We start from the raw sequence: 20562 nt of genomic DNA, 5'->3' as shown, positions 1-20562 counted from the left end.
TAATTTTTTTTGTATAAAATATTGACGAATCTCAATAATAATAGGAAGTTCATTAATCCCCATATAATATTACAAATCAAAATTGAACATTTTTTTACCTCATGGAATATTATGAGAATCATTACATATACTTTAAATCAATAGTGAAAAATAAATATTGGTGATATATCCCTAAAGTAACTAATAATTATGATAATTATTGGTTAGTTCAATTTAATTTCTCCAATAATATATTTGTTAGAAATGGAAAAAGAAATATGTAAATAAGCAATACCAGGAAAGAATCTAAGTGAGTAAATGCATGAAAAGATATTACCTTAAGATAGGAGAGAGAAAGCTTCAAGATCCAACACCATGAGACAAGATATTTGGAAAGGGGAAAGCAAAGAAAACCCCTTGTGACATTATGAATGAGGCATGAAAAGACTAAGAAGAAAGAGAGAGAGCAAGAGAGCAATGGCTCATACAATATTTGAGAAGAGGAAGAAACCTCATTGTGAAATGAGAGAGGAGGGTCATCTCTTAAATAGAGATGAGAGAGAGGAGTTAGAATTTAACTCCCATGTCTATGAATGCCACCATTCATAAGTGTGTGAGGCCAAGTGTGAGATTCCTCTTAAGGAGGAATAATCTAAATTAGGAATTACAATAAATATTTGTCCTCACATATTCCACTAGATGACAAAATAAGATGTAGTGGAAAAAGGACAAAAGAGAAATATATTAGGATACCTTGGCTTATATCCTAATATATTACAACAATAAAGAAAGGAGTTCTAACCTTGGTTTATAAACACACCAAGGAAAGATTACAACTTCTAGCAATATTATATTTAGGTAACTCAAATCTATTAATGTAATGAATAATGTGGCGAATATTTGAGTTTAAATTTTTTAATAAAATAAATTATTGAGTGATTTTAAATATTCTATAACTGAATTTTATAAAACTATGATGATTTAGGTTGTATCAAATCTTAAATTATTAGCCAAATTACTAGCCAAAAAATTCTAAAATTAGCCAATTTACGAATATTAGCCACTAAATTATACCCTAAAACTATCCAACCAACTTACAACTACACATTGATATCTTTAAACCAACTTTTAAAAAGTTGTTGCCACGTTGTAAAAGTTGTCATTGTAATTTTGGCAACTTTTGAACAACTTTTACAATAATTATGTAAGTGACTTAAAAATTCCCATAAACCCTTAAATATGATAAAGATGAATTTAATGCTCAAATTAAATTATTTCTAGTCTACTTTGATACATTTGAGTGGTTTTATCACACTTGACATTTTTAAGGACCTTGTAAGCCACTATGCTTTTAATGGCTTTTATAGTCTTACATAATAATTTGAATGAACTCAAAATAGTACTTAGGTCCTTACATAGCATTGAAAAAATATTAGAGACAATGTCAAATATGATTTTATCCATGAGACATCCAATGAAGAGGTGCCCCTGCACCACTTAACACCATTTAGAGAATGATGATGTTGCTTCTGGATTCGATTGTGTAAGTTTTACTTCCATTTAGAGAGTTGGTTTGTATATAATTAGATTTCTTTTATTAGTTTTTAGCATGAGTTTCATTTTAAGAACTCTCTCTCCTAACACAAAGGGAGGAGATGATTTATTATAAATACATGGATGAAATATGTACTCCAGGCCATTATTTTGATGCAATAATATATTCTATTGGTGCTCTCATTCTATGTGTAGTTATTCTTGCTAGAGTGTGTTATTTTTATGAATGCATGTTCATGAATAATAATGGAGACAATGGTTTAATTGTGTTGTTATGATTGTGTGACCTTTTAGTTTTGGTGTTTCCCTCATGTTAACAAATTTCATTGACATAATGAATTGGAGAAAAGATCACCTATTGTTCCTACATAGCTTCTTGTCTTGCATGGGCACACTTTGTATGGTCTTTTTATTTGATGAGAAGTGAAACATCTTTTAGTTACTATTGAGTTGCCATCAATGATTGCATCAATGGAATTGAGGAAGTACTGCTCCTATTTTCCCTAGTTTCCTACCTAATCTTTTCTACATTTAACTCATAGTCATGCCATTACCGTGGTTTATGTCCATTAGGAATTTCCCTTTCAAGTTATTTGTTTTAATCTCTCATTACCTTATCTTGGTTATTTTCTTTGATAATATTGGTGAAAATAAGAATTCATATAGTTGCATTGATAAATTGCATTCATCATAAAATAGAAAATACCAAAAATATATCTCTTTTGTGGTTACTTTTTCAAACCCTAGATCAAACATCTTATCCAAAATAATTTGAACCAACAAAGGCCTCCTCGTGACATACATATTTATCTTCAATTGAGAAAAATTCCAATAGGTCGTAAGATCACTTGGAACCTTGGAGTTGATCCTATATTAGCTTTTCAAGAGAGGAATTCAAAAAGATTTCTACCTTTAAGCATTGTGAAAAATGATAGCTCAATAGAAGTGGTACTAGAAGGAGGGCACAAACCATTTGGAAGAGAAAAATAACTCGCTATTTTGAAATTTTTTACTTTTTAAAAGTTCAAAAATTTTTCATCCAAAACTGTTAGAAGGTGCAGTGGTGTGCTATTTTGAGAGAGTGCATTTTTGTAGAGGTGCACTTTTTCTAGAATTGACACAAACTAGAAGATCTTGATGCACCATCTTCGTTTCAATGAGCTTTAAGATCTTTAGATAATGAACTAGAGTTCTTAGAACTCAGCCACTTTCGTAAGCGTCACAATGACAAAGGACTGCCAAAATTTCTACCACTTCCATTCCAAATTTCATCATCTCTAGTTCCATCTCCAAACCAATCTCCATCAATGGCCCTTTTTGCAAGTGTATTAGATTCACTGGTTAACTTGCAAGGTGCACTTAATGACCTTCTCAAGAATCTTGAGAAATGTTGCTGAAGGTACATCTATGGAGAAATACAAACAATTGATGACCATATCAAAGTCTTTAAAGAAATGTGCAATCAAAAGAAAGTTCAATAGGAGAATGTGATCCTCTATTTATTTTCATACTCATTGGGAGACGTTTCCTTTAACTAGTATATGAATTTACCACCAGGATGTATCTAGAATTGAGTCACATTTGAAAAGTTGTTCCTTGAGCAATTGAAAACATTCATCAACCTGGCTATGATACATCATTAGTTCATATCAATCAAAAGGGATCCAATGAAGTTCATTTGATGTTTTAATCCTCACTTTCACATGGCTTACCTCAAGTTGGAAACACCCTATTATATACTAGTTGAAGTTACAGTGAAGATTTATCTTAATGCTATGGACCATCTCATTGCTATCTTTCTATGAAGCCTACCTATTGCAAACATCGACACATTAGGAAAGGTCTTCGATGAAAAAATTACCTTTACCAAGCAAGCCAATCCTAATAGAGGAGGATTGATGGTTCTAGCTCAAGTGACTACAATGATACCAACGTATCCTGCTAGTGCACTAGTGATGCCTAGTCAATTCATTCCAATGAATCTAGTCCTGCTACAATAAGCACTAGTTTTGATAGTTCTAGCCATTACTTACCTTGGATATGCACCTCCAAAGCCACTTTCTTTGAGCAGAAGGCAACTACATCCATTGAAGTAGAAAATAATGTTGCATTTGAGATTGGTGAAATGAAGAAGACTATATCTCAAATTGCCAATGAATTAACCCATGTGAGGTTTTCACAAGGGAAGAAAAATAACTTTCAGAGAACAAATGCAACCCCTTACAACAACAACTATGGTCATAAATACAACAAGAATTTTAGTGGAAATAATAATGCAGGAAACAATTACAATCCTTGAGACCACAACAACAATTTCCAAAGGAAGAATTGATAATGGAATACTCATCCAAACAATGGAAGCATCCTCATTGATAACAAAAATAATGCTCAGTTTGTGGACATTAACTATTATGATAGTAATCAATATGTACCTAATAATGGTGGCTCATCTATCAACGAAAATCAAGAAGTGAAACAAAATTCACAAGGCAATAATAACAAGTCTTCTATGCTGTACAATGCTATGATTTTAGAATCTTATGATTCTCCACAAAACCCTAAAATGGAAGAACCAACTAATGAAGAATTCACTTTTCCATTTAGTCAAGAATCAAATCCTCAACTAGAAGAGGTGCTAGCTTTTCAAAATGATAATCAAAATACGTATAATTTATGAAACCAAAGGGAACCTAGACTGATGGGATTCCTCCTACCTTGCATCCAACACCTCCTGATCCAAGAGCTAATAACAATCCAATACCTACCAAAGCACCTTATGTTGGACAAAAAAATCAAAATCAAGGGAAAATGTCTATAATTTTGAAGAACCCTATATGGGAGGTTGAAAAGTATAGTATCATGGAAGAACTAAAGAGAACCAAAGCTAATCTACCCATGTTTGATATTCTACAATATTGTCCTAATCAAAGGGACGTAGTGCTAAAGAATCTTGATCATGAAAAAGCAATTACTAATGCAAACACAACCCCTCAAAAGATAACATCACAACAAGTCAACACTTTTGAGACAATGCCTACCATGTATAAAGACAAGGTTTAAGTGCCTCCTTTTTTTTCTTAGTCTCAAAAGTTTCAGAAAGAATTGACAAAAATGTCTTATAGATTCAGGAACATCTTGTAATGTCATACCACTTTTGATAGCTCAAAGGTTGGGAGTCACTCCTCAACCCTCAAATCAGATAGTGGTATAACCTGACAAGATGGAAGTGAAAGTTATCATTGTACTAAAAGATGTTAGAATATAGTTAACTATAGACCCCTGAATCAAGACATTATAGACATACATGTGGTGAAAATCCCATAAACATATGGATTACTACTAAGTAGAGAATGGACAAAGCGCTTAAGAGGATAGTTCTCAACTGATTTTACTCAACTATGGCTACCTTGGAAGGGACTAAATAATCAAATAAAGATAAACACTGAGCCAAAGCTGAAGACAATGATTACATAATACAATGCACCCAAAGAAGTAGCATTTTTCAAGTTGAGTTTGACTCCTACAAAGTGATGTCTCTTGACATAACTTCAGCCAAGAGACCCAACCATCTAAATAAATAATCTAGGATCCCTACCCGAAAAAAAATAAATTGTGACTTAGTTTGTAGACAATATGGTTGTAAAATTACAATGCTTAGGTGAAGAAGCAGACCCAAATATTTTGCTTCTTCTAAGATTTTACAGGTTACACAAAGTTAGTCATTTAGAATTTCAATGCTCACATTATCAAGAAGCAATTGCTAGGGAACTCACTTAGATAATGCAATGAAAAAATGGTCAAACTCCAAATGAGGTACATAAGGAAAGTTCAAGTTCCATGTGCATATCTAGATTTGTGGGGATTGATGAAGAAGAAAAAGAAGATTCTAATGCATCAAATGGTGAGGGTTTATCTAGTCCTCCACTTGAGATGATCAAAGTCCTAAGAAGAAGACATTTTCTAAAAGGAAAATGTTGGACCTCAGTGGTTGTTCATCTAAAACCCCAAATTGATAAAATCACCAAATTAATGGGGATATTCAAAGTCAACAAGAGAAACAAACAACCCCTGTATCAAAGATAAACTGTGGCAACTCACCAAGTCTACCACGTGAAATATTTCAATGGATCCCAAAGAAACAATGTTGTAAAACTCAAGGGAAGGAAAAGATATGTATAAATAAACACAAGTACATAAAGCCCAAAGAAAAACATTTTAGACACTCAGGTTTGAAGGATCTAAATGCAAATTAGGAGCTAGCATAGGTATTGAATTAATTAATCCCAAAGGTAGGTCTTTTTATACAACATATTGCTTACAATTTAGATGTACTAAAAGTATTTCAGAGTATGAAGCCTTGATTTGTGGACTTCTCTTCACATTAGAGAATGAGGTCAAAGCTCTCATAATTGAAGGAGATTCTTATTTGGTCATTAGATATGCGAAATCAATCTACTCTTGCAATGATAGGAATCTAATTTGTACTAAAAAAGAGTTTGGGGCTTGTTGAAATATTATGAGGCCTTGAACATAAGGTCCATTCTAAGGAAAAAGAACATGGTATTCAATGCCCTTTCCATTTCAGCAAGTGCATTACAACCCATTGAAAGAACAAAGCTAAAGACGTTTTTAGTTGAATTGGTTGCTACCCTGTATATTCGAGACAACATTACGAACTTCCAAGTCTTCCAAGATGACTAGCATATTCTTGAGTTCATTATGTGCAATGGTATTTTCAAAGGGCAAGAGATTGATGATACTCCTGATGATAAACCCAAAGATGATGAGGTAGAGGATGAAGATGGGATTATAAATTTGAAGACCAATACTATTCCTAAGGGGATGGTAGAGTTGGAATGCATCTTCAATCAAGATGAATCAACATGTAGTAAAAGAAATGCTAAAGAAAAGGGGATTGAAGAATATGATTCATATAATATGGGTATGGAAGAAGTTCCTAAGTTAGTAAGAATCAAAAAGGTGCACAACCATCAAGAACGAGAAAGAATGATTCAAGTTCTTACATAGTAAAAAGATGTCATAGCATGGAGTTATCAAGAAGTTAAGATGTATGATCCTAAAATCATCACTCATCACATTCTGTTGAAGCCTGATGCCAAACCCTTTAGTCAAAGATAGAGACAAATGAATCCCATAATTGAGCCTTTGATAATGAAAGAAGTCCAAAAGTTACTTGATGCTAAAATTATCTTCCTAATATGAAATTCTACATGGGTGGTTAATTTGGTTCTAATAAGGAAAAAGCTTAGAGAAATTTGTCTTTGTGTGGATTGTCATAATTTGAACTTGGCTTCCCAGAAGGATAATTATCCTTTTCCCTTGCTTGCTAAAGTATTAAAAATTATAAATGGGTCTAAAATGATGTATTTTCTAGATAGATATTCTCAATACAACCAAGTAATGGTATATGAAGAAGACATATTGAAGACTGCATTTACAAGAAAATGGGGAAACCTTGCATACTGAAGGATGCCTTTTGGATTGATCAATGTGGGAGCCACATTCAAAAGAGAGATGGACACAAAATAAAAAGGGATGATAAAAAAATGCATAGTTATCTACATGAATGACCTCATTGTCTTTTCTGAAGATAGGAGTACTTGTATTGCAAACTTGAAACAAGTATTCAACTAATGTCAAAGGTATGTGATAACACTAAATCCCAAAAAGTGTTCATTCGAGGTCATAAAAGGAAAGGTTCTTGGTCATATTATTTTTGAAGTTGGGATATCCATTGATCCTAAAAGGATAGAAGCAATCCTTAATCTGTCACCTCCTCATAGTCATAAAGAGTTGAAATCTTTCTTTAGAAAAATCAATTTTGTATGTAAGTTCATTAGTGGAATTGCTAAGATAGTACATCCTCTTAATGAATTTCTCAAGAAAGGAGCAAAGAATAAATGGGTTCCTAAAATAAAGAAATCCTATGAAGACATCAAAGTAGCCATGTCTACAACTCCAGTTCTTGTAAGTCTAGATTATGATTTACCATTCAAAATCTATTCATTTGCTTCAAAAAATTCATGTGCCAAGATTCCCACTTAAAAGAAAGACAAAGAGGATGAGAGACCTATTGCATTCATGAGTTATCCATTGAAGAATTCTGAATTGAATCACTCCAATCTCGATAAACAATCTTTTGTCTTGATAAAGGTAGTCAATAAATTTCACCATTACATACTTAGGAGTAAGGTATATGCTATTATGCTTGACCCTATAGTCAAAAAATTGCTAATGCATAATGAATTAGGCAAAACAAGAGGAAAGTGGGTGACTATATTACAAGAGTTTGATCAAAGAGATTCAACCAATAAAGTTGGTAAGAGGACAAGGACTAACTAAGATGATCACTGATTATGAGATCGATGTTGACAATGAAATCAACATTGAGAATCGACAAAAGATCATAGTATCTCAATGGATATTGATCAAGGAATACTTATAGATGTGTGTTATCAAGATATTGTCTATTATCTTTTGCAGAAACAATACCCTGATTGGATGAATAACTCCCAACGTAGAGGACTCGAGATGAAATGGGAGTCCTATATGCTTCAAGCTAGAAACCTTAACAAAAGAAATTCCAAGGGATTTTATTTTAAGTGTTTGGCATGTGTTGGCTTCCCAGTTAGATCAATAACTTGGTTTTAAAAATACAACTCATGGATTGGACATCCAAAATGAGTAGCTATATTTCTTATGGAGAAGAATCATTTAAATTGTCAACCCAAGGATGTATACTTGAAACAAGTCTTCAAAGTATATGCACCATGAAAATCTCTAAGCTATTCTATCATTGAAAAATAAAAATCCTTAAAATAAATCTAAGCACATAGTAATGGTTGCAGGAACTATATATTATAAACTACAACTTTCTATATATCTATCTATCTCTATACCTCAATATATCCATATATGTCTACATATCAAATTCTTGATTACAATTTCAAATATATAATCTTATTTACTCTCTAACAACCATATAAAAAGTGTCTCGTCATCCCTTTAAACAAGGAAGTGATTTATTACAAAACTAATGACTAAGTGTGCTAATTTTCTATTCCACCTTTTTAGTAGTCCACTCAAACACATGGTGATCCTTTATTATTAAAAATTAGATAAAACCATTTACCAGATTATTATCCTCCTTTTTATCTTTCTAGATCATTTTAAAAATCTGAGTTTCATTAAGAAATGTGGAAGTTATGATCATTTTATTGGAAGTTGTTTTTTGCTGCCTAAAAATATGCCACCTTTTACTCAGTCAAATTATGATGCATAGTGCCTATTAAATATTATAAAATAACTAAAACTCTCAAAATGGTTTGTGCACCTTGTTTTTAGGTTTCCAAATCCATAAGTCATTCTTAATTTCATTAAAAACTAAGTGAGATATGCCCATTTTGCTGAAACTGACTTTTGACTATTTCTGCATTTCCTGCAATTGTTGATTATTGACAAGTGTCAACTTGCTTCTCCTTATTTATAGCTACATGAATGACTCAAATATCTCACAAAAACCATGTTAATTACCTCAACATAATTATTATTCTATAATAACCATTTATTACAATAAATCATCACAATTTAACATCAACCAGCTACACATACAAATGTTAATCAATAAATCATTTATCATAGTTAATGCTTCATAAATCAAGTTCATTTATGAAAATGTCTTTGAAATATATTGAAACCATGGGATAAAGTATTATGATAAATGGATATAAATATGACAATTTATAGGCTCATCAAGACATGAAGAAGTGAAAGAAGTTGTGGAACAATTTCATGATAGGTATGGTATGAGACACAAATTAGTAGAAGCTACAGATCACATGATTTTTAGATAAGGTTACTTTTGGCCTACCATCTTTAGCAATACATTTGAACAAGTATGTTCTTTCCACATTTTTCAAACAAGTGCCAATAGAGAAATACATCTAGCTATGCCACTACAACTAGTGTTTGGGGTGCACCCTTTTGCTAAGTGGGGGTTGGACTTTAAGTGTCCAATAACCCACCATCATCTATAGGACATATATCCATCCTCATAGCTACAAAATATTTCATGCGCTAGACAAAAGCTAAAACTTTTCAAAATTGCACAGCAAAAGTGGTTACATATTTTTTGGAAGAACACATTGTCACAAGGTTTGGTATGCCATTCTTCCTTGTATACAATAATGGGTCATCTTTTTCATAAATCTTCCTTACTCAATGGGCATTAGACAATTAGGCCATAGTCAAGTTCTCCTCTAATTACTATCCCCAAGGGAATGGTGTGGCTAAGTCCACCAATAAGAACTTGATTACAATGATAAAGAAATTGCTATAGGAAAACCCAAAAGATTGGCACACTCAACTAAAATATGCATTATGGATAGACAAAGTCAGGATAAAAAATGCTTTGGGGACATCTCCCTATTTACTCATTTATGGAAAAGAAATAGTGTTCCCACTTAATATCAAGATTCTAGTATTGAAATTTATGAAGGGATACACTTAGGAAACTGATAGAGTTTAGATTAGATTAATGAATCTCTTGGAATTGGATGAGAAAAGAACAACAACTTTTGAGCATATGGTGAAACATTAGGCTATCATCAAATGATGGTTTGACAAGTGGGCCACAATCAAATCTTTTAGAATATTTGATCTTTTTCTCCTATGAGACAAGGCAAAAGAAAAGTTAGGCACTCATACTAAGTTTCAACACTTATGGATTGGCCCTTATGAAATTGCAGAGATTTTGGGAGCAAATACTTTTAGGCTGAGTTCCCTACAAGGGGAATTGTTCCCATTGACAATCAATGGCTAGTTCTTGAAACATTACATTGAGGTGTGAAAGTGGGAAAAAATTCAATTCTTTAAATTTTTTTAAATTTCTCCAAGTATATTTATTTTTGCAAGCGTGTTTGCTTTCAATTGTGTGTTTACTTTTAGTTGCATGTTTGCTTGAAAAGTTGTGTTTGTCTTTTCTTATCAGTTAGGGGGTTAGGTGCAATCAAGACCTTTTCTTGAAGTATTTCATAGATCAATCCTTTTGGTTTCAACTTTTGGGAAGAGATATTTCTTTGTCAAAACATTTAAATGATTTTGTTTCTTTTACCAACTAAAAAAAGGACGTTACTTGCAGTTGTAAAGGACTTTTAGTCTTGAAATCAGAATTGCATATCAATAGCTCTCAACACTTTAAAAATTTAAAGATTTACTATCTTGGTGTTTGAAAATCAAGGTTAACAGTAGCAAGGGATAGTCCAAACTTTCTGGTTCAAACAAAAGGTCTTTTCAAAGAACTATGAAGGTCACTATTTGGCATGTGAATTTTGAAAGGTTCATAAAAGAAGAATGCAAGGGTTTTCAAATTAAAAGAAGAATATGAAAAATAACACCAATACTTTGGCCACATAGTCTAAGCATGGACAAGGTACAAAAGGGAAAAAAAAGGAAAAATAATGGTGTTTAAGAAATAAAGATTCCAAAAGATTCGAAAAGGTAATCAAACAATAGGAATATGCACTCAAAAATGGCTATCCACTATTTATACAAATTTCTTCATGGAAGAATCAAATGGAAATGTGCAAGCTCCATGAAGAAGAATCAAAAGAGATTACTAAGGATTTGTAATGCAAAATTGATGACCCATTAAGATCCCTCAGAATAGATTCTCTCATTTGGTTAGACATTGATTGATAGAAAGGTTTTATGAGGATTCCTGATGAATGGACTAGTGGAGTACAAGATTATCTCCAAGTATCTAGAAGCTTATTGTAGACTACATTTTGAAACATCAAAGGAAATGAATGCACTATGTATACATTGAGCTTGAAGATTCAATATTTTGAGGTTTTGAATATCAAGGAACTTGAAAGCAACTTGAAGTGTTCAAGATTCAATTTTCATTTGACCCATATCAAAAGAATACTAGTTGATGAAGAAATGCTCGTGTCATTTTTTTCCTTTTTGTTTGATCTATTTGTTGTGGTCTCAAAATGCATGCCCCATTTGTTCTAGAAATGGGGACCCCCTAGTAATTTTTTTTGGTCTCCCAAACCCCTAATCTATGGCCTGGGTCATTTTGGTCTCTCCCAGGAGTCTGGGTCAATCCTTAGTCTCTGACTGGGAAAGTCTAGGTGTTTGATCTAGAGAAAAAGTGAAGTTTCTAAGTGTTTTTAGTGCTTAAGTGTGCACTATCACACATGCACACCTATTCAAGGTTCACAGGTGCACTCAGTGCACACTTATCTCCTTCCAAAGATGTGGACATGAGCACTTGTGCATGTGCACAACTATGAAAGTGCAAACTAGGGCCTGGGGTCTATATAAACCTTAGACCCCCCTTACCTTTTCACTTCACTCTGTGCTTTCCAAACTCTCACACCTCTGTGCCCTTAGATGTGTGCATCTCAACTCCTTTGCTCCTAACCTACCAACACAAACAAGGTCATAAATCACTAAGAAGGTGCACACATGCACACCTTGATGAGGTGCACTTGTGAACACCTTTTAAGAATTAAACCTAAATAAATGTTAAAAAGAACCTAGGCCATTGCAAAGCTGCACACATGTGCACCTCCTATAGGTGTACATGTGCACACCTTTTTTCTTACAAAACACTCAAGGCATATAAAAAGGTGTTGATTATGCCCAAAGTTAAGCAATAACATAAAACTTAGTCACTTTCCCCCATTGAGCACTTGCACAGTGTATGTGTACACCTTACCAATGTGTGCACACGTGCAACTATGCACAAATAGCCAATTAGGGGCCATTTTAGTGCACTACCACACTTGTAAGGGTGCACTAGGTGTACAAAGCAACATAACAAGGCTTTTGTGGGAATTGACTGAATTTTGATTATTTTGGGTTAACTTTTGCTAGGTTTTCATCTATTTGTGGTTAATTAGGGTTGGTTTTAGGTTAAACTTTAGCTTTCTAGAATAATTTCTCTTCTCTTGTGTAGATAAGATGGTGTCATCATACTCTTCAATGATAGAAAATATAGCTTTGAAACCCATTGTATTCAAGTACCAAGGTGCACCAACAAAATCTTGATTTTAAGTCGAACATACAGAGATCAGAGATATTGAGCTTGGTCATATAGATTGGAATGAATTCCTCACCATCTGTCATAGGGAAGAAAATCTTGGACATCCGACTAAGAAATATCAAGGATGTATTCCATCTTCCTAGAGCCCATCAATATTTAAAGATAACCTATGACCGATTAGAAAAATAGTATTAAGAGAATGAAAAGGAAGCTCAAGGAATAATTCAATCCCGCTTCCTAATAGAAAGAACACTAGTAGGCTACATAGTTGTCAAAGTGGATGTGACTTAGGGTTATATGAAAGATGATATTGGGTACACAATTGTGCTTTTGAGTAGGGTCATGGGACTACCAACAAAAAGACACCTTCATACTTGGATGGTCCAATTTATTGATACCATTAGGATGATAAAGATGCCAATAGATTGGGGTACTATCCTTAGTGATAATCTGATGCAGGAGCATCTAGAGGTATAAGGGCAATCCTGTGTCACCCAAAAAAATATACTTAGACTTAGTTTTTGTTTTATGTGTTTTCATTTTTGGATACCCATTTGGGTCAAATAAAGGTTCCAACTCTCACAGTTCCACTATCAGTGTGTTTGAAAATCCCAAAAAAATAGGAGCATGCAATTTGGCCATTATTTTGGTGACCTAAAAGGTGTGAATTGGCCAGATGAATGTAATTGTGATTTAGAGCATTCCAGAAAAAGAATCAAGTCAAAAGGCCCCATGGTTTGAAAGTTATTGCAATTTTTCGAGTTTTGGAGACCTCCTAAGAATGCTTCAAAGTCAGGTTAGGGGCATTAAATGACCTCAAAAAGGGCTGAAAAATGGGGGACGAGAAAATCTTATTCATAGGGCTATAGAGTGCTTCGAGAGCTTTCCGAAAATGTAAACGATTCGTCAATCAGAGCTACGGTTCAAAAGTTATGCCTCCCGGAAGTTTGATTACCGTTTTTGGATTCTTCTAGATTTGTACCAACTTCTAACGCAGCTTTTGGAACCTTCTATTTGGTCGGTGGATGCCTAATAGCACTTTCTAGAATGTACTCCTAGTCCTTAACCCTCCGGGGTCTATTTAAGGAGATTTTTGGCCTTGTAAAAGGCAGTTCGAAGTGGAGTTTGAGAGGAGGTACTGAAAGGAGAAATTATCTCCAAATTTATGCTATTGTAAGCCCTTAGGGCATGTTTTGAAGTTTATTTTCTTTGTACTATTTGTACTAGATTATTTTCTTAGTTAATAAAATTTCCCGTTTCTATTATGTCCATTCTATTCTTGGGTTGTGTCCCCATCAAGTGGTATCAGAGTTGGTTTTCCTGAGTGTGTAGACAGAATGCCGACTATGAGGTAGTTTGCACTAGGACTGTGTGGTTGTGGGTTTGAGTTAAGAAGATGCCTCCATGAAGAGAGCATGGTGGAAGGGCCAAAGCTATTAATCTTGAGGAGGTTAGAGCCCTCCAAAGGCAGGTGCAGGCATTGCAAGAGGAGCTCCATAGAGGAGCAAATGTTGCCGCAGGTGACGACAGTGAGGATGAAAATGAAGAAGAAGTAATGGAACCAAAAGGGGAATTTGATGGGGAAGTTCTGAATCATGTAGAGGGAAGGCTTTTTAGGGCCATTACTAAGTTTGGGAAAAGACCTACAATTGAAGTGGGTGTATTTTTAGGAAATTTGAAACCAGATGAGTTGATCGATTGGATCAATGAACTGGAAGAATACTTTGAGTATGAGGATATTAGGGACCTAGATAGGGTTAAGTTTGCAAAGGAAAAACTGAAAGGCCATGCCAAAATATGGTGGCAAGAGGTCCAATTGGAAAGAAACAGAAGAGGAAAGGAGAAGATCACAAGATGGGATCGCATGGTGGACAAATTGAAGAAGCAGTTCATTCCTGTGGACTATGAGCTTGATTTGTTTAAGAAGATGCATGGGTTAAAGCAAGCAAGAAGATCAGTCCAAGAATATACAGAGGAATTTTATCGACTCTTGATTAGAGTGGGACATGCAGAAGCAAATAAGGAGAAGGTTGCTCGTTATATCAGTGGGTTGCGACCTAGCATCCAGGAGGAATTAAGTCTGGTAAGAATGACCAGCATTGAAGAGGCATACCAATTTTGCCTATGAGTTGAAGAGAAGCTGAATAAAAGGTTTGAAGGAAGACAAAGAGGGAACAATCAAGGAGGAAGGGGAAGTGGTAGATCATCTAGAGGCCACAATGAAACCCAAAAGAAAAATAAAGATGTGGGTACTAGCTGAAACCAGAGGAATGAGGGTTTTAAATGCTCCCATGATCAAGACTTTGGAAATCAGAGAGGAAGAGGTAGAGGACGTGGACAAGGAAGAGGAGGCTTTCATGGTACCTATTTCCATTGCAATGAAGAAGGTCATCGTGCCTTTGAATGCCCTCAATGACAAGGAAGGACAGATAGGAGAGCTGAGGGCCAAGCTAGGGTTGCTCATGTGGATGAGGATGCACAATCATCACGTTCAAAGGATGCATAAAGAGGAGAGACCTTGGTAAATGAAAGAGTCCTACTAAATGGTGAGATTGAACTAGGACAACAGAGGAGTTTGTTCCGTACCAGATACAAGTGTGAGGATAAATATTGTGATGTGATCATTGATGGTGGTAGCATTGATAATTTGGTATCAGAAGAGATGGTCTCTAAGCTGAAGCTCAAGAGGGAGAAACATCCCTAGCCCTATCGGATTGTATGGGTAAAAGATGATCATAAGGTCCTGGTAAGTGAATAGTGTTTACTGAAATTCAAAATTGGGAGTTACCATGATGAAGTTCTCTGTTATGTTATTTTGATGGATGTTTGCCATCTATTGTTGGGTAGACCATGGCAGTTTGATAGACATGCAGTGCATGATGGACATGCAAACACTTACTCTCTAACAAAGGAGGGAGTTTGCCACAAATTGAAGCCCATGAAAAAGGAAGGTGAAAACGTATGTAGCAGTGCTAGGATTTGTCTTGTTGATGAAAGGAAGTTTTTAGATGGCATGAAACATCAACATATGTGCTATGCTTTGATTCCTAGGAAAGATAAAGAAGGTAGTAGTGAAATACCAGTTGAAGTTTCAGATTTACTAGGGGAGTTTGGAGATATTATCTCTGATAATGTTCCAGATGGATTGCCACTAGTAAGGCAAATTAGTCAGCAGATAGATCTGATTACAGGAGCTAGTTTGCCTAACAAGGCTACTCACAAGATGACTCCTACTGAAACAGAGGAGCTAAATAGACAGGTTCAGGAGTTGTTGAGGAAGGTCCTAATTCGAGAGAGCATGAGTCCATGTGTAGTACCTACAGTACTCACACCAAAGAAGGATGGAGAGTGGAGGATGTGTACAGATTCTCGAGCTATAAATAGGATCACCATCAAGTACCAATTTCCTTTGCCAAGAATGGATGATATTTTGGACTGCTTGAGTGGAGCTCAGTACTTCACAAAGATAGATCTGAAGAGTGGTTATCACCAGATACGGATTCGAGAAGGAGAGGAGTGGAAAAAAATCTTCAAGACCAAGGAGGGTCTTTATGAGTGGTTAGTCAAGCCCTTTGGATTGACGAACGCCCCAAGCACCTTTATGTGGCTCATGAATGAGGTACTTAAGAAGTTCTTGGGAAAATTTGTTATTGTTTATTTGGATGATATTTTAATTTTCAGCAGGACTTTGGAAGAACATTTAGTGCATATTTTTAGTGTCCTAGAAAGGCTAAGGGAAGAGAAATTGTTAATTAATCTAAAGAAGTGTAACTTTGCAAAAAGGGAGTTAGTCTATTTGGGGTTTGTTATATCACCTGAAGGTCTCAAAATGGATCCGGAGAAGGTAAAAGCCATCTTGGAATGGCCTACTCCAAGGTCTTCTACTGAGGTAAGATCATTTCATGGTTTGGTTAGTTTTTACAAGAAGTTTATTAAGAATTTCAGCAGCATGTGTGCACCCCTAACTGATACAATAAGAGGGGATAGAAAAGAGTTCAAATGGACTATAGCAGCTGCAAGAAGTTTTGAATTATTGAAGATGAAGGTAACAGAACAACCTGTGTTGGCACTTCCAAATTTTAGAAAGGTTTTCCATGTGGATTGTGATGCCAGTGGCAGCGCTATTGGGGCTGTATTAAGCCAAGAAGGTAAGCCTATTGCATATTTTAGTGAAAAATTGAATGATGCAAAGAAGAAGTATTCTGTTTATGATTAAGAGTTCTATGCAATAGTTCATGCCTTAAAGAAATGGAGGCATTATTTATTTCCAAAGGAATTTGTTTTGTATACTAATCATCAGGCATTATAGCACCTAAATAGCCAAGGTAAATTGAATTAGAGGCATATGAAGTGGGTAGAGTTCTTGCAGAGCTATACATTTGTGTTGAAGCATAGAAGTGGAAAATCTAACAGGGTTGCATATGCACTAAGTAGGAGACAATTTTTTGTGAAAGTAATGCATTTTGAAGTAGTTGGGTTTGATGAACTCAAGAATTTGTACCCTGAGGATCCTGATTTTGCTGAAGCCTAGAAAGCTTGTAAAGAACCTGTTGCTGTAGATAGAACCAAGTGGTTAGACTATTTGATTCAGGATGGCATGTTGTTCAAGGGTAGTCAATTGTGCATTCCAAGAAGTTCCATGAGGGAAAATCTGATTAAGGAGAAACACAGTGGAGGGATGACAGGACATTTTGGTCAAGATAAGACCATTTCCATTCTTAGAGAACTTTATTTTTGGCCTCAAATTTCACAAGATGTGAAGAAGTTTGTACAGAGTTGCCAGGTTTGTCAAGTTGCCAAGGGGTTTAGTCAAAATACTGGCCTATATCAGCCATTGCCTATTCCATCAAGGCCATGGGAGGACATAAGTATGGATTTTGTTCTTGGATTACCGAGGACACAAAGGGGTAATGACTCAGTATTTGTGGTGGTTGATAGGTTCTCCAAAATGGCACATTTCATTCCATGCCACAAAACTCATGATGCTGTCCATATTGTAGACTTGTTTTTCAAAGAGGTGGTAAGACTACATGGTCTTCCAAGGAGCATAGTTTCTGATAGAGATACTAAATTTGTGGGGTATTTCTGGAGGACATTGTGGAAGAAGTTGAGAACAGACCTAAAATTCAATTTCGCGCATCAACCACAAACTGATGGCCAAACAGAAGTGGTAAACAGAAGTCTGGGCAATTTGCTAAGATGTTTAGTTGGGGATAAGCCCAAGGGATGGGATTTGATTCTACCACAGGCAGAGTTTGCTTACAATAACTCTATAAATAGGAGTACTGGAAAATCACCATTCCAAATTGTATATGGGAATAGCCCAAGGACTGCACCAGAATTGAGGAAGATAGAACAAGAGGAGAGGACAAGTGCTGAAGCTGAGGAATTTTCTGAACATATCAAGTGTCTACATGAGGAGGTTCAAGCACACATTACCAAGATGAATCAAGAGTATAAAGCTAGGGCTGATCAAAGGAGAAGACATAAGGAATTCCAAGTAGGGGATCTAGTCATGGTACACTTACGAAAAGAAAGATTTCCAGTCGGGACTTACAACAAGCTGAAAATGAAGAAATTTGGCCCCTGCAAAATTTTGAAGAAACATGACTCAGGAAATGCATATGAAGTGGAGTTGCTAGATGGAATTCACATTTCTCCCATTTTCAACATTGCAGATTTAATAGAGTATCATGATGATGGTGCAGATGAGGTGTTAGAGCCATGTCCAATTCCTGCTTCTAAGAAGGAGGAGATAGAAGACATTCTAGATCATCGTGTGGGTAGGAGTACCAGAAACAGGCAGTATGAAGAGTATTTGGTCAAATGGAAAGGACAGCCGATCGAGGACTCAACTTGGATTTCAGCAGCTGAGGTTTCCCATTTGGGATTTCCTCTACCATCCATAAAGTGACAGGGTCACTTTTCAATCCACCCTAGGTGTCTGATGTAGGAGCATCTAGAGGTATAAGGGCAATTCTGTGTCACCCAAAAAAATATACTTAGACTTAGTTTCTGTTTCATGTGTTTTCATTTTTGGATACCCATTTGGGTCAAATAAAGGTTCCAACTCTCACAGTTCCACTATCAGTGTGTTTGAAAATCTCAAAAAAAATAGGAGCATGCAATTTGGCCATTATTTTGGTGACCTAGAAGGTGTGAATTGGCCAGATGAATGTAATTGTGATTTAGAGCATTCCAAAAAAAGAATCAAGTCAAAAGGCCCCACGGTTTGAAAGTTATTGCAATTTTTTGAGTTTTGGAGACCTCTTAAGAATGCTTCAAAGTCAGGTTAGGGGCATTAAATGACCTTGAAAAGGGCTGAAAAATGGGGGATGAGAAAATCTTGTCCATAGGGCTATAGAGCGCTTCAAGAGATTTTCGAAAATGTAAACGGTTCGTCAATCGAAGCTATGGTTCAAAAGTTATGCCTCTCGAAAGTTCGGTTACCGTTTCTGGATTCTTCTAGATTTGCACCGACTTCTAACACAACTTCTGGAACCTTCTATTTGGTCGGTGGATGCCTACTAGCACTTTCTAGAATGTACTCCTAGTCCTTAACCCTCCGGGGTCTATTTAAGGATATTTCTAGCCTTGTAAAAGGTAGTTCGGAGTGGAGTTTGAGAGGAGGTACTGAAAGGAGAAATTATCTCCAGATTTATGCTATTGTAAGCCCTTAGGGCATGTTTTGAAGTTTATTTTCACTGTACTATTTGTACTAGCTTATTTTTTCAGTTAATAAAATTTCCCTTTTCTGTTGTGTCCATTCTGTTCTTGGGTTGTGTCCCCATCATAATCTACATGAGCAACTCATAGCCTCAAAAGTCAATCCAAGATTCTATATGACATCATACATGGTGTACTTACTGGTGGCAACAACAATAGACTACCCTAGACTTTATTGAAAGGGGAGCATGGAAGATGCTAATTCTTGGCCCTATGTGGTGTATCCACAACTAGAAAAGAAGAAACAATCAAAGGAGAGTATGGAATACAAGATGGTGAATGATATCTTCATATTTGCAATCATTAGATTCATTGAAGGTGATTATGCAAAAAGGATGTTAGTAGAAGTAATGGCCAAGATCACAGAGGTCAACAGATACTTCATCTAGTTCAAAACATTAAACTACCTAAGGGTAGCCAAAACATTGGAAAATCTAAAGAAGCTCCTAAGGTATCCATCAAATGGGCTCATGTTTCTAGAGATTGCACACCAACTTACATCTACATATGAAAGAGTAGGAAGACAACACAAGAAGACATGGGTCTAGCCCATGACAATTGATGCTTTTGAAGTTAAGAAAAAACAAGATATTGTCACTTTTGGTTTAGAATGAGACCAATATCCATTTGAAAAGTACAACTTCCCTCACCCATATTTTGACAATATTAGAATGGTGCAACATCTAGCAGGGAAGCAATTCATTCATGAGGATGCATTGGAGGATCATTGGATGAACATAGTAGATTACTATGATATCTGGATAAGGGTATATTGTAGGATGACTCTATATTTGAAAGAGAAGGTGTTCAAAATAAAGATCCCGCTAAAGGTCATGGAGAAGGATACATAAGAGATCTTTGATCCTTTATACAATAGGAACAAGATTGATGATAGGCCCATAATGAATGTGGAGATCAGAAGGGATGACAATACTAACATTAATCATTAGGATAGACACATAGTCCAGTTGATGAAGGAATGAATCAAAAAGCCATTTAGAATGGATCTAGTTCCTTAAGCAATTCCGCTACAAGCCATTGCATGGCTAACCAAAGAAAATTGCATGTTAGTTATAGTGCCAACCTTCCCTTCTCAATCACCAATGAGGCTAGAAATGGTACATCAACATGAGAGGGAGGTTGAGTACTTTAGAGTGGATAAGGGAAAGAACAAAAGGAAGAGAGTGTCTACAAAGGAAAAGGAGAAAACATCCCAAGCAACTCAATAG

This window comes from Cupressus sempervirens, chromosome 10 (assembly GCF_028749045.1).
Source record: "Cupressus sempervirens isolate cs-2001-9-10 chromosome 10, ASM2874904v1, whole genome shotgun sequence".
In the NCBI taxonomy this organism is placed as follows: Eukaryota; Viridiplantae; Streptophyta; class Pinopsida; order Cupressales; family Cupressaceae; genus Cupressus; species Cupressus sempervirens.
Note: the sequence above shows the minus strand (reverse complement) of the source record.